At 49.2% G+C, this 14369-nt stretch overlaps 1 protein-coding gene and 1 long non-coding RNA gene across 3 annotated transcripts in view; one reads left to right on the plus strand and one right to left on the minus strand.

Moving 5' to 3' along the window:
• Positions 1-7237, minus strand: part of LOC143515122 (uncharacterized) — a 32082-nt gene extending 24845 nt beyond the window's left edge. The window contains exon 1 of the long non-coding RNA XR_013131043.1: positions 5765-7237. This is a non-coding gene — a long non-coding RNA (uncharacterized LOC143515122). The remainder of the gene's footprint in view (positions 1-5764) is intronic.
• znf609a (zinc finger protein 609a) overlaps positions 1-14369 on the plus strand; it is an 86911-nt gene that overhangs the window by 29313 nt on the left and 43229 nt on the right. The window lies entirely within an intron of this gene.

The following is a 14369-nucleotide window of genomic DNA, read 5'->3' on the forward strand; positions in this document are numbered from 1 at the left end:
AGACCAAGAAAAACTGTTTTGCCTAGATTCTTGAAGCTCTGCGGTGGAATTGGATTGACAGGGTTGTTGGTCAGCTTTTCCCATTAGGTATTCACTGCCAGTTTGACACAGCTTGAGAAATAAGTTCATGAGTGTTTGGTTTGTCTATGCACATCTCAAGAAGGAATATCAACACATCCAATTAGTGTCTCTGTTGTCCAGCTGACATCGTACATTGGTGATGGTGAACAGATACGATGTTGAACCATTGAAGCAGACGACATTAAATAATATACCATACGTGAGTGTTTATTGAAACATGTATGGTCCTTTTAAAGTCCCAAGTAATTAATAATAATTAAGTTAATGTAATTAATTTCATAATTCATTTCATGCATATGATTTTTACAGGGAGACATTACCCAACCTTACTTTTCACCATAAAAGCAACAGTTCATTAATGAACACTGGGCTATTTAGGTAGAACCTCCTGGCCAGTGTGCAGTGAGCATGGGTAATGGGCAATACCTGCGTTCTGAAATTAGACAAATTTGCTAATGTTCCCACACCCTTCACAGTCCAGGTACAAACAAGTGAAAACAGGAGAGACATGGAAGCCAGTACAAACAACCAGATTATCACTATATTCAATTCCACAGTCATATTTTCCAGTAACCAGTTGTCGTGGTGGGACTCAATGTGTCTGGTACCAAGAATAGTTGGGACCCAACATAAGCTCGGTGCTGCCGCCCTGCTGATTGTCTTCTCTTGTGGCACGAAGCCATTTTAAAGGGAGACAGACATGATTACCACAGCTGTCTCATGTTCCATTCAGTTACATATGTTCTGTTGCCAAGAGGGATTAAGGAAAACGAACGTATGGATATTCAGCAGCATACATAAGAGTTAGCTGTTCCCAGTTCACAGCCTTTCAGCGTGTTTGCTTCCAGTGAATGGGAAATTCTGGTGTGGTGGTGATATAATAATGGACCATTAATAGCTTTGTCGGTGTGGCTTTGTATTTGCTGACAATATAGATCAGAAACGGGCATATTTTAATAAACTTTAGTTTTTCCCAATCAAATTATTAGTATAACAAGGACATAATGTGACTGATAAAGAGGGTTGTTGTTTTTTTTTTTTTTTTTTTGCGTTATAATCATATCCGTGGATGCAGTGTTTATGAAGTGCATTGTTTCATTGTTTAAGGGGAAGTGCAGAAGTGAACTGCAATCCAAATCTTGCCGTGAGCGTTTGCCGTCAGCCTGCTCTCCGTGTCGGCGCGAGTGTGTGGCACAAGCTTGAACCCGTGTCCGTGTCGGAGATCCTGTCCTGGCAGCACATTTTTTTTTTTTGCAAGTGTTGTGACTTCTGCTTTTATGGATGCAGTTGTCAGTTGTCAGCCGGTGGGAGGGATTTTTGCCCTCTCCCCCATGAGGCCAAGGGTGTCTATTAGACTAGACATAATTATCGACTTCTTGTCTCGTCAGTATTCCTGCAGAGCCTCGCGTCTCCTCCGCGTTCTCATGCGATGATATCTGTGAGCGTAGCTGCAGAAAGTGGACCTGATGGCCAGCGGGGAATGAAGTGATGACTCTGCCCTGTTCGCCACCACGTTCCTAGTTCCTGCAACATGGGGCAGAGCATTGTGAGCATCCAAATGGCTGTACAGTCTCTGGATCTGCTGGCGTCAACACGCTTTTACAGAGACTCGCCGATTTAAGGAACCAGGTTTCCTTTATGCATCTATTTTCATGCCTCATTTGTCACATTCTGCACAAACTATAATGAAAAACTGCATTTTCAGCATAGTTCAGTGCCACTTAATTTCTGCGAAAGATCTAGCAAAATAGAGAGAGAGAAAGAAAGCGTTTAAAATTCTTTACCAGTGGAAAAACTGTATGGGAGTGGTTTAAACTATTAGAGACTCTGCAGTGCTTTGCTTACACAGCTGATGAAGGTCTGTCTGAAACGTACTATAGCTTTGGAACTCGAGGGTGGTTTGTCGCTTGAATTTGCCCTCGCTAATGGGTTAAGACACAAGAACCAAAATGTAGGTTGCTTGTGTTTTAGGGCCATGTGTAGCTGTCAGCCCAAGGTATTGTGTGTAGCCAGTCCCAGTGGTTTAACTCAATGGCCAATAGAGAGGAATGCTCAGTCATTACCCTGGGGAAAGCCATTTTCTCAAAGACCTGCTACCAGCATTCTTCATTCACAGCTGCCACTGACGGCTGTGATTGTGTTCTGATGCATTCCTTAAGCGTGCGCAAAGGGGCTTCGCTCTGGCAGTGTGGTAGCAGGAGAAACGCACAATCCCTTCCCCCTCGCCGCGCGGGTCTCGAGGTGCAGGCGGCCGCTCTGGGGTGACAGGACCGGGAACCAGACCTGCTTTTCAGCTTGAAGTGGTTTCTGGATTGCATATTCCACAGAGCAGCCAGCTCGGAGTGGGTTGTCAGCACAGCTGCCTTCTCCCACCACAGAACCGCTCCTGGCCGCATGACGCTGGGCCCCCACCCCACCCACCCACCCTGCCTGACCGGCATCTGCAGACAGGCCACACGCTTTCCAGCGCCGGCTCGTTTCATCCGGAGCGCTGCTTTTCATCTTGATCGGGGAGGTGATGTGGTGTCCTCACAGACGCAGCTGCTCTTCATCAGGAAGGGTGGGGGTCGGGGGAGGGGCAACTTCGTTTTTTTTTCTTCTCCGTGTAGACACGTGTTTGGTTCAGGAACAGGTAGGCTATGGGTCAATGTTTTTTCGGCGCATTGAACTTGTAGTTTAGCTTGAAGGTATTTGAGCGAGGTGTCACTCCTAGTTTGTAAGCTCTTTATGAAGTCTAGGACGTGTATTAGGATCACATCTCCAGTTCAGCAGAGCTGGCCCAGCCTGCTTTTCAGCCCCAACCCTTCTGGCTGAGAAACAACTGCTATGTGGTTGCTTCTCGCACCAGTTTTAAGATGCTTGCAGATACTGCTGTCATTGAAATCTTATAGCCCAGTAAATTAAAGGAAAGCCTTTTGTTGGTGGGTCTTAAGAAGTGGTGGAACTATACCCTTTAAGCATGAGTTGAGAAGTGCATTTGAGTAGGGAATTTGAGTAGGGCATTCCTGTTTGATTTGTCTTGTTCAGCAAAGCACTCAAACTCGCACCTTAAAGTAATGCTGCCGGATTTCCAAGGAGTAAAGAGGAATCCATTGTGGTTTCAGGCTCGGTTCCACGCTGAATGGCCGCCATTGAAGTGCATGCAGTTCCCCAAGTTAAATAGTAGTGGCTTCCTTTGAAATGAGATTGGGGGGATAATTGAGCACATGGATGGTTGTCCTGGGTTGTGCCAGCTTCTCAGACCTTTCCAATCCATGTTACCATCTGCCTCATCTGGCATCAAAGTCCTGTCTTTATTTTCTTAAATATATAAGAAGTGTGTGTGTGTGTGTGTGTGTGTGTGTGTGTGTGTGTGTGTGTGTGTGTGTGTGTGTGTATTTTTATATCTGTTTAAGTCTTTTAAAATGGAAGTAAAAGGCCTGCTCAGGCTGCTGCTGTGGAGCTTTTCAAAATCCCAATGGAAAGGCAGTTTGACCCAGTAAGCCCATGAATCTGGCCCTTGAATTCCAACCTTGTTAAGGTGTCTGTAATCACTGGGCAGTTTATTAGACTGATCAGCCACTATGTCACCACATACAACTCCTAGGTAAAGAGAGAGAGGGGAGTTTCTGCTGGAGGCAACCCTCAAGGACTGAGCCGTGAGTGTTGGGGCAGTGAGCTATTTAAAGGCGCTAAAGCTATTTAAAGAAGGTCAAATGCAAATGTAGAGGTACTAGGTAATTACTGTATGTGTGTTGTTTAGTGCGGAGAAATTAAAACGGGGGTCTAGATTGCTAAATGTGAATTTGGCCTGTGTAATAACATGGTTAAACAAAAGGTGGCTGGTTAATTAGTTGGTAGACCCTTGCGGTGTGGAATACAGTAGAACCCCGGAACACGACCGCCTCGGTACTCGACATATTCAGACTTCAACACAAAATTTCGAGAGAATTTTTTCTCTGATCTCAAACAAAGCTTCGGAATCCGACCCAACTCGCGTGACATTTGTAAACCAAATACAGTTCGTGTTTCGGTAAGAATAGAGTTCAAAAAGGTGATTATAGAGAAGTACGAAAAAGGGTGTGACGGACTTAGCATTGGAATTCATTGGATATGTTGGATTATTTTGCTAAAACATTAGCCTTATACAGTATTACTTACCTAAGAGTGTATTTGTTGATCATTTTTATAGGGAAATTTATGGTAAAACATTGATGGTCGAGAACCAATTAATCGGTTTTCAGTTATTTCTTATGGGGGAATTCTATTCGGAACTCGACCGCATCTGTTGTCGACGTGAGTTCCGGAGCGGATTACCGTCGACTTCCGGGGATCTACTGTATATGCAAAACCACTCGTGACGTTAATACAGAAAACAAAATAGCCAAAAATATTTTCAGTTTTCAAAGAAAACAACTATTCAATAGCTTAGCAACCACATATGCTAAAATAAGTCAATGTTTGGGTGCATTCACTATACAGACGAAGACTGTACCACTTCCTGTCAATGTGCTGGAAGGTGAGTTTGTGCTCACATGATGGTCAGTGTTGTCTTGCCATTTTTCACTATGAAAACTTTGCACCTTTATGTCGTGGTAAGATCTTGTTTGTTTGATATTAACGTTTTGCTTTGATCATGGTAGTTGTGGCTGAGATCATCAGCAGAATGTCTCTAAAGTATGTTTCTGCACAAAAGTAATCAGGGTAGATATTGTCAACATGGTTTAAAATATTGTAAATTTATTTTGTAATGTGAATCTCCCCAAATTTAATCTGTCCTCCAATGTCTACGACAAATTACTTAAATGACATTTCGACAAACCTCTAAACAGTTTTCCATTGGTGAGATCTTGCTGCTTTTCTGAACTGCTGGATTTACTCATGTGAATCTTTCAAGTCACCAAGAACACTGGGTGAACAGAAATGGGATCTTAGCAGGCACAAAATTTTGCTGACCAGTATCTGACTCTGCTTCATCTGATGTGGTCCATGACCCCTTCATCCTCATTACTGTCTCAAATGGAGAAATTAACCTCCACTTCCTACAGGCTCACGGATTTGCCAAATGGTCAGTAATTAACTTCTGCCAGTGTTAAAGTGAGTGAAATGTTTGACCTAGTGTAGCCCCTGAGGTCCGTCACCTCTTGTGACTTTGAAAAGGAGTCTTAAAATTGAGACTGGTATCATCAGCTTTTGCTTGATTGCTAAAAGAATGTTACTGCAGTAGTGTGCAGTCAGGGGATTACTAATGTGTCCCTAGACAATTGGTGTGCTATAAAGATGTGCTCGACCACTGTCTGGCCAATCTACCCAACAACTGTCCTTGTTGTTGAAGTGGCTGAATTGGCATTTTTAGAGCAGGGATCATTTTACATACAAGACTAAAAGATCTTCCATGTGTTTCGTACGGCCTAGAGCCCACGATGGTAAGGCACTAAACCTCTTGCAATGTTACAGATGAGGCTTTCTTACGGCTATTTTGAGCACCATTTCGGTTTGCGAAAAATCAGTGAAAACGAACCAACTCGGCATAAAAGCACGACGCGTTATGTCTACCTTGCATTTACTCCACACCCCCCAGCATGCTCGCGCCCGCACGTACAGCTGGGCGTGTCCTGCCCACCCCCCCATCACCCGCACGGGCTCCGCCCCACCCCCTCCCCTCGGAGGAAGCCGATATGCGATATGCCCGTCCCTCTTTTACCTTTCTTAGCTGTCCTTATGGAGTGGATCTCCCACGAGACTCCAAGATCCCGTTCTTCTCAAGCTTCCCGAGACTTAATTATTTGGAAAAATACACGTTCCCACGAGTAATCTGCGCATCTCCGAGCATTTTGAGGCTCTCGTAAGCCTATAGTTTGGTGTGATCCCAGTTGACATGCGGAAATGAGATTAGATTCCTTTTCCTCGGCGTGCAGTTTCGGAGAGCATGGTCTGTTTCGCATGACCTCACCTTGCTTTGCATTCACGCAGTCACTGCACCCTGGCACAAGATCGCTCGTTAAAACAAATGCGGGAAGAGGATGGAGACGACAGCCTGCAGTGCCGTGATGGCTTTTATAATTATTTAGCACTCATTTCCTCCCCTGTGCACTACGGAGAGGCTCTTATTTTGTACGCTCTCACCGTCTGAATCAGCAATTACCTCTGATGGGCCCGCTCATATTGTTCATTTAGCCTGAAGGTCTGCCCGGTGCGGTTCCGTACCTCACCACAGTGAAGTAAATCTGCTGAAACGAGTCGGGGAGGGTTGCAGGCAACTGATGCAGGTCGGGAGAAACTAAAATCCTGTGCTGCAGTGAAGACTGGCAGGAGAAGTACGTTTTTTTTTTAATAAGAAACTGGTCTCAGACCAGTTGTGGTGCTGCTCTTAAAACATGTGGGGCCCTGTGTAGAGCGGACCAGCCTGCATGGGCAGAGTTCTACAGCCCCTCCCCCTATGAGCGTGACAGGGATGAATGGTGAGGACATGGGCCATGCCCGACAGGCCTGTAAAAGCGATCACAGGGCCGCGGAACAAAGCCCTTTCATGGCTGCCTTGGTCTCCCCTCCCTCTTCCCTTTCTCGCTCTGTCTCTGAGCGCTCTCAGTGTGTGTCTGCATGGCTGTGGAGTTAGGAGTGGGGGGAGGGAGAAAAGGCAGGCAGAGGAGAGAGTGCAGGGGGCTCAGGGAGGGAGGGAGGGAGGGAGAGGGAGAAGCTTGCTGGCTCTGCTAATTCAGCCCATGAAAGCCTCGTGTGCAGTCAGAGCAGCTGTCCTCCATTGTCAGCCAGCACATTTCCAGCCCGCCTGCTTTAGGGTCTTGATGCGTGAGTAGGGGGAGGGAGGGAGAGAGAGAGAGAGAGAGAGAGAGAGAGAGAGAGAGAGATATAGACGCACCAGCGCTACTGCAGGAGGAGAGTGTAATCTGACTGCTGTCAGTGGGAAATATGGTTTTCTGCCTGGTGGGTCTGCTATGAGAAAAGGTGGTCAGTGCAGGGTTTTCCCCCCTTTTGCTATTACTGTGATAATGGAGCTCAGGGTGTTGCCCGTGTGTGTGCGGGGAATGACGCACATGTTTGAAGAGCCGTGTTCTTGGAGGGGGGAGTCTTGAGGGCCATCTGAGATGATCTTACTCTACATAAGCGAGTTGGTTTCTCTCTAAGAAGATGGCAAATAGGAGCTAAATCACAGGAAACATTGCTCACATGTGACTAAAAAGAGAAAAAAGGGAAACAAAAGAGGAACGAGTGGGGAGTGGGAAGACCCCCCCCCTTCAGAACAAAGCTGTCCGGGGGGGGGTGAGCTGCTCCTGGAATGTGTCCTCCCGCTCTGCTCCGTCTCCCGCTGCCTCCAGCCTGCCCTTGATCAGCCGCCAGCTCAGGGCCTTATTGTTCCTTCTTCTCTGGTCCTTCACCAGCGTGCTACTTCTCACTGGCCAACATAACTCCTCTCACTCTTACTTCCATAAATCACTCCCCCACCCCCCTCCTCCTTTCCTCCTTTCACTCTTTCAGTCTCACACCCCCTCCCCTTTCCCCCCCATGTCACTTTGGCATGGTGTTTGGCTCGAAAAAGTACGAGCTGCTAAACCCGCTCGCCACACAATCCGAGTGTGTTCACTGCACACCGCCTCGGGGTATTTTAAGCTCCTGGACGCTGCCGCTCTCCTACGCTCCTGCCTCCCGCCCAAACGAGGAGGCGAACCGTTCGTCTACTGCCCGGAGAGAAGGAGTCCAAACACGTCCGGTCCGGCATCGACTGCCCTCTGTCTCCCGGCGCCATGGCGTCTTTGGACGTTCTAGCAACGCACGCGTGAGGCGTTAGCGTAGTCCGTCAGCTCATGAGCCTGCTAGAACATTCACTTCTGCCTTTAAGAGAGAAGGTGTTACAAGTCCCTGATGTTCCTGTGAAGAGACAGGAAACACAGATTGCATTTTTACTGACAATTCTATATAGTAGATAGTGTTCAAATATTTTTCTTCACATTTACAGCTTACAGCAGAATGGTTTACAGAGTCATTGAAGAAAAAACGCACGCCGGAGACGAACACTCCAGAAATGACACCGGTCCGTATCGCAGGTGCAGCTGCTGGACTTTAGCGCCAGTGTGTGTTTTAATCTGATGTGGGGCTGCTTTAGATTCTTTCCAACTCGACATTCCTGTTGAGTCCTGTGTGGAGTTCACTTCAGATTCCTTTGTCTGTTCCCGCACCAGTTGTGAGCGGTGGCGAAGCTTTAGGGAAGGTCATTCCCGTCGCTCAACGCAGGCCTAAGCCCTTGCTTTGATCATCGCATTCAGTAACGCTGCCGATCTGTTTAATAATTTATTGTGTTCAAAAACCTCTCTTAATGAGGGCGATAAAGCTTAAAACGTAGTTTGGGAATTTGGTTCCACTGGCGTAAATCATGGGCTATGTTTGTGTCTTGGGAGGAGATAACCTTCCTGTCGCGCTGTGAACGGAGCATGAGCTCATATTTGCCTTGTGAAAATGTTTGTGCGCGCGCCAGGCGCTGATTTTCAGTGCTGCTCTGTGTGAACAGGCACGTGTTAACCGAGGTCAAGGCTGCTGAAAACCACAATTGTTTATTTGCCGGGCTGTCTTTCTCCCTGCCCCCCTACCCCCCCCACCCCGCAGGCAGCGCGCTAGGACGCTGTCAGCCAGGGCAAGGCTCACCCCAGGGTGTGACATGGAGAGAAGGATGATGAGAGGCTCAAAATGGAGTCTAACCCTGCCGGATAAATGTGGCTTAGCCCTGGTGCTTCTCCCACTAACAGATGGAGAGGGAAACGAAAAGGAATGTGTGTCAACACCCCTCCCCCACGCCATTTAGGCAGGATGTTGTAAACACCTCGTCTCACGTCACACCTAATATTTGATGCACTACTGTCTTTTCAAAGTGGGGAAGTTAGACTCGATCTGAAAATGAACAAAACCGAATATATTTTTCTTTCTTTCATTCAATCGTTCACTATAAAATACAGTAATGTTTGTCTTTTGAGAGGGATATGTGCTTTCACAGTATTCACACATATACTAGGGTGGTGTGTTTTATAGTGACTTTCAACCAACGGTGGTTTTTGAAAAACGGTTTTTCTGATGTGTGTAACTAGTGGACCATGTGTGTTTCTGGTCATAAATTTCCACCCAACTTCACACAGCCTCATGTTTTACTCTTAGTAAAAGAGTTCCTACAGTAAATCATTGAATAATTGCCAACAAAATGCTAACGCTACAGATTATGAAGTCATTACTGCTTGGCTTCACACAGAATCTGGCATAAGTAAACAGTAAACAGTAAAGGGTTTGTAAAATGAAAGCCATTTTGTCCTGGGGGTGCTATTTTGAGTCTGCATCCAGAAATGTGGCTCGCTCTCGATGTGAGCATTGCAGTGGCGTTCTGAACCAGCCACTCAAGGCTCAGATTCTGCAGAATGCTGCAAAATGCACTGAAGTGAAAAACGAAAGTTCACCTGATATCAGAGATGTGGAGAATGACTTCTACACGCCATGCCATCAAATAAGGGTTCGTGCTCACACTGATGCATAAGAAGAACCCGAAGTTTAAGGAGGTTTCTGTTCTTGGTTGCTTTCTTCATGTTGATTTCCTGTTTTGTAAGAACATCTGGGTACTTTTGAAACCGACAACTGGGAATTTAACTGGTGGCATTTTCAAGACTTGAAAGTTCACTGGAAGTTGTTAATCGTGCCTTGCCACGTCTCTGAAGTTACTCAGTTTGGTAACTGGACTGATGTGAAAGGACTCATTACCCTTCACCCTCCAAACAGGAGAACTTGTTGAAAACTGCTGGTGCAGTTGGCCCAGGCCATGTGAGTTGAGGTCACTCTTACTCTCAGACTCCACTCCTCTCGAAGATGTAACCACAGAACTGTTTCTTGTTTGTCTCTCTCTCTCTCAAAACTCCCAAGTTCACCCTGACGTGATCCCCTGCCTTCCTGGGCTTGTTGGCCTGTCGCGTGTCAGGCGGGTGAGATATGGCGTGAGCAAGCCAGCCCCGGGGGCCTCGTGCTCTCTCTCTCCGGCTGCCGCAGTGACAGCTACTCTGACAGGCTCGCGGGCGTCTCACGTGGCGTCACGCGGTCAGCCTGGCTGGCTCGGCGCGAGCTCTGCGTCCCGGTGGGGACGGCGGCGGGTGAGGGAGGTGTGTGTAAGTGTGGGGGGGGGTTTAACGAGATTATGGCAGTGTGGCGGCGGGAAGGCAAGCAGCACGCTGGCCAGAGTGAAGGAGGTGGACGTGGCCGGTGACGGGAACCGTGCGTCAGGAAGCGGCGGTGTGGATCGAGTGTGCCGAGACAGGTGCAGCCTCCGTTTCTGTCCTCACACAGGAGACGGAGCGAGCAGGAAGCCTCGTTTACATGCACAGGAGCCCGCCTGCTGCCTGCGGGTGGGGGGTGTGGGTGGGGGTGGAGGGTGGGGGATGTTGTGCATGTGCGTGCATATGTGCATATTTGTTTGTGGGCCTGTGGGTGCATTTGCATGTCTGTGTGGTTGATGGCGGTGAAGAAAACAAGCAAGTCATGCCTATTTTATATTAGGAGTTAAAAATGCATCAGGCATGAATGTTTAAAACCAGGTGCAATGTCAGATTAGACTGTCTGCCGGATCTCAGACATCTCAGCTCTGCTGACAGTAGACTTCAGAAACCCTCAAAAGTTCTACAAAATTGCACGAGGAAAGAGCTTTGGGTGTGCTGCTTTCTCTCATTTTTTTTCTCTTGACATTCTCTTTCTCCCTCTCTCTCCCTTTTCCTCTAATCTTTTCTCACCGTTTCTCTTCCTCAGTAACTGCTGGAGACTTGCTTTTGCGGTTTTCTCAGTGTGGCACCTCTTTAAGAGTCTATTAGTCTGTCAATGAGGCCTCCAGTGGAGACTGACCTAAGTGGCTGTACTCTGGTGGGGGAGGGCTGGGTGGACAGAGAAATGTGGAACCAAGTTGAATGATGTCGAAATTCTGGGGTTTTCTTTCCTCTATCTGACAAAATGCTCACATATAAAGGCTGACGGACTCCGAAAGAGACGAGCAGACGTGCTGGGAGCGCCTGCTGAATGCATCAGCTTGGCTCTGGGCCTGCAGTGAAACATACCTCTCGCTCACATGGGGGCATCAGGATGGCTGAACCCCCCCCCCCAACTGGACCAGCTGCAGGAGGCCACGTTCTCAGGAAACGCCGCCACGCTCTGACCCGGGTCTGTGCTCCCGCCGGCTCGGTGGATTCTGGCCGCCGGTGGCTTCGCTTTGGGCACATCGGCCCGGGCTTCGGGTTTCTGCCCCGTGGCTTGTCGAGCCTCTCCTCGCCTCGGGCGGCCCGAAAGTGCCGCGTGGTAAATGCAGGCTGCGTGACGGAGAGTGAAAGCTGAAACGAGACTGCTCAAGATGGCCGCTCAAACAGATAACTGCCACCTCTTCCTCTTCTCCCTCTATTCCCTCCCTCCCCAACTAATTACACAAGCAGGGCTATAAAACCAGACTTGGGGGTGGGGTAGATTTATGAGGTGTTGGTTTAAAGTCCCTCCCCCTGCAGACAATCTCTCTCTCTCTCTCTCTCTCTCTCTCTCTCTCTCTCTCTCTCTCTCTCTCTCTCTCTCTCTCTCTCTCTCTCTCTCTCTCTCTCTCTCTCTCTCTCTCTCTCTCTCTCTCTCTCTCTCTCTCTCTGTGCGTGTGAATGTCTCTGGCTGGCTGGGAGCCGCTCGTGTAGATAGATCAGTCGCTCCCTGTGACTCCTGCACCCAGGAATGCGCCAGCCGTTCAGGCGTTGGTGCGTCTGCTGCTTGGCACGGTCTCCCCACGCCCACGTCTGTGTGCGTCACGGTCGCTCCGTTCTGAAGCTCTGCCCCGTCCGGACACTGACTGGGTCACACCTGACGGGTCTGTTTCCATTCCTCAGCTCCTGACCCCCACTGTCTGTGCAACACACGTCTCATAGATCCATCCAGAAGCTTTCAGAGTTCTGGGTCCGTATCCACAGGGTTGTGCTTTCAGTAAGGAGAGATAAAGTAAATGAACAGCTGTTGCAGCTATGCACTGTTTTACTTTGTAAAAAAAATAATTAAAAAGTACTTCTTAAAAAACAAAATGCTATGGCCAAGCCATTTGAAGGTCTGACTGTGGCAGAATGCAGGAGACTTTGATTCACTGCTCAGATGGTGGAGCGGTGTGAATCTGTAATGAAAGCCCCCCCCCCTTCCATGTTAATCCACGTGGAGCTCTCGGTCTGCCTGTGAGGCTCTCTAATTCCCCCTAAAGGGGCTTTGGGCTGGGGATTACGCTGCCGAGAGCAGCGAGACAGAAAGCGTCCCCCCGTCCGTCCTTGGGGAGAGCCGTGGGGACAGCTTTCAGACCACCGGCCAGTAGCTGCTCTGGAGAGGAGGGGGGGGGCACACAGTGGACCAGTGTTCTTTGCCACGGGACACTCTTGCATTCCAGGGACTCTGAGTGCCTCTGGCTTAGAAGCCTGCTATCCTGTTTACTGGAAGCAGGCAGCTGAACAGCACCGGGTCATGTCCCCTACCGCCATGTCCCCATGGTCATGTCCCCATGGCCATGTCCCCTACCGCCATGTCCCCTACCGCCGCGTCCCCATGTTTGTGTCCCCTACCGCCGTGTCCCCATGTTTGTGTCCCCTACCGCCGTGTCTCCATGTCCGTGTCCCCCTACCGCCCGTCTGCTTCAGCTCGGTCCATTGTTAGATGAAGCCTGTGATTAAATGAAAGGCACCGAGCACAAGTGGCCTCCTCCGTGTTCAGCTCGGCCCTATCGAGCACGCCGCCTTTGTATTCTTTCACTCGTTGGACCAAGGTTTCGGAGAACCGTTGGAGACCGTTTAAAATGAACTCGGATGAGGAGACCCCCCCTCATCCCCAGGAGCCCTGGGCCAGTCGGGGCCCCTTTTCTGAGAGCTCTCAACACGGAGGTATTTCTCAGAAGCAGTACGTGAGCCCCAGGCCAAGTTGCAGGGGATGGTTGGCTTCATGAATCACTATGAACTCTGCCCACCTTCAGCGAAGAAGGCCAGTGTTCTCCCGTCCACACACATTCTGAAAACCTCCACCACTTCCTCCCACCCCATTTCTTGCATTCCTGCAGTTTGTCAGACACGAGTGGTATGAGAAGGATTTGTCCTTTGTTAAAAACCCGGAGACTTTGTGGTTAATCCTGCAATGCTAAACAGGTGTCAGTCTTTCAGGTTGATGTGTTAACACGTGTAGGCAGGTGTCCTGTTTGCCTTGAAGCGGGGTTCTCAAACTTCAGTCCTGCAGGGCCACACCACTACACCACTGCATAGTTTAGTGCTTTCCTGCTTCCAGTAAACCCAGCTGCTCTCATCGGGGAGGTGCCAGGTGGCATCAGGTGTGTTGGAGCAGAACAAACGCTGCAGTGCTGTGGGCTTCCAGGTTCTGAGTTGGAGAATGTAGCCCAGCTCTCCGTCACTATTACACCAACACCGTGAGCCTTCCTCCAGAGCTTTCAGTGGGACTAGGCAAATATATCCCCACCACTCTATCCTCCTAATCCACCCCCCCCCCCCCCCCCCCCCCCACACACACACACACACAATAAACGGGATTGAAGAGTTTTCTCGCCCCTGAAGTGTTTGCCATCAGGTTCCACTCCAGAGTGCACTCGTCCACTCTAGTCTGACACACATCAGTAATCAGGGGCTTGTTGGGACTGAGAGAGAGGGAGGGAGGGAGAGAGAGAGAGGGAGGGAGGGAGGGAGAGAGAGAGAGAGAGAGAGAGAGAGAGAGGGAGGCCTGTTCTTGTTGCCTGCCTGTCAGGCCCCTGGTTCTCTTGGCTGTTGCTGAGAAAGGACCACTGTTCTGTGGCCGCATTAACGTGCATGTCACCACCACCACCATTGCCGCCCCCGTCCCGTCCTCAAAGCAGTGCGGGTCTGCCCGCCTTCGCACTCTTAGCATGGAGGAGAAGGAGCACTCACACACACACACACACACACACACTAGGTTTGCCTGTCTGCTCAGTCTCAGGCTATAGGAGAGATGCCATGAGTGGCGCATTTATCAGATCTCATGTGAAGTGACACGCTCAGCTAGCGTGATTTCACTGGAGCTGACTCACAGAGCCCGGCCGCGCGAGCTCTGTAAGACTGGGGAGAGAAAGAGGAGACGTCGACGGAGCGCAAAAGCGAATTAGCTAGAGAGTGAGTGACACACCAAGATGGTTCCCACTTCTCCTCCCCCTCTCCTCTCCCCCTCCTCCCCTCCCCCAATGACTGTCGAACGGCGCTTGTGAGGAGAGGAACATTCATTTGTGCTCTTGAGTTACTCCCACCAATCCGGCTGATTTATTT

This window comes from Brachyhypopomus gauderio, chromosome 5 (assembly GCF_052324685.1).
Source record: "Brachyhypopomus gauderio isolate BG-103 chromosome 5, BGAUD_0.2, whole genome shotgun sequence".
Classification (NCBI taxonomy): Eukaryota; Metazoa; Chordata; class Actinopteri; order Gymnotiformes; family Hypopomidae; genus Brachyhypopomus; species Brachyhypopomus gauderio.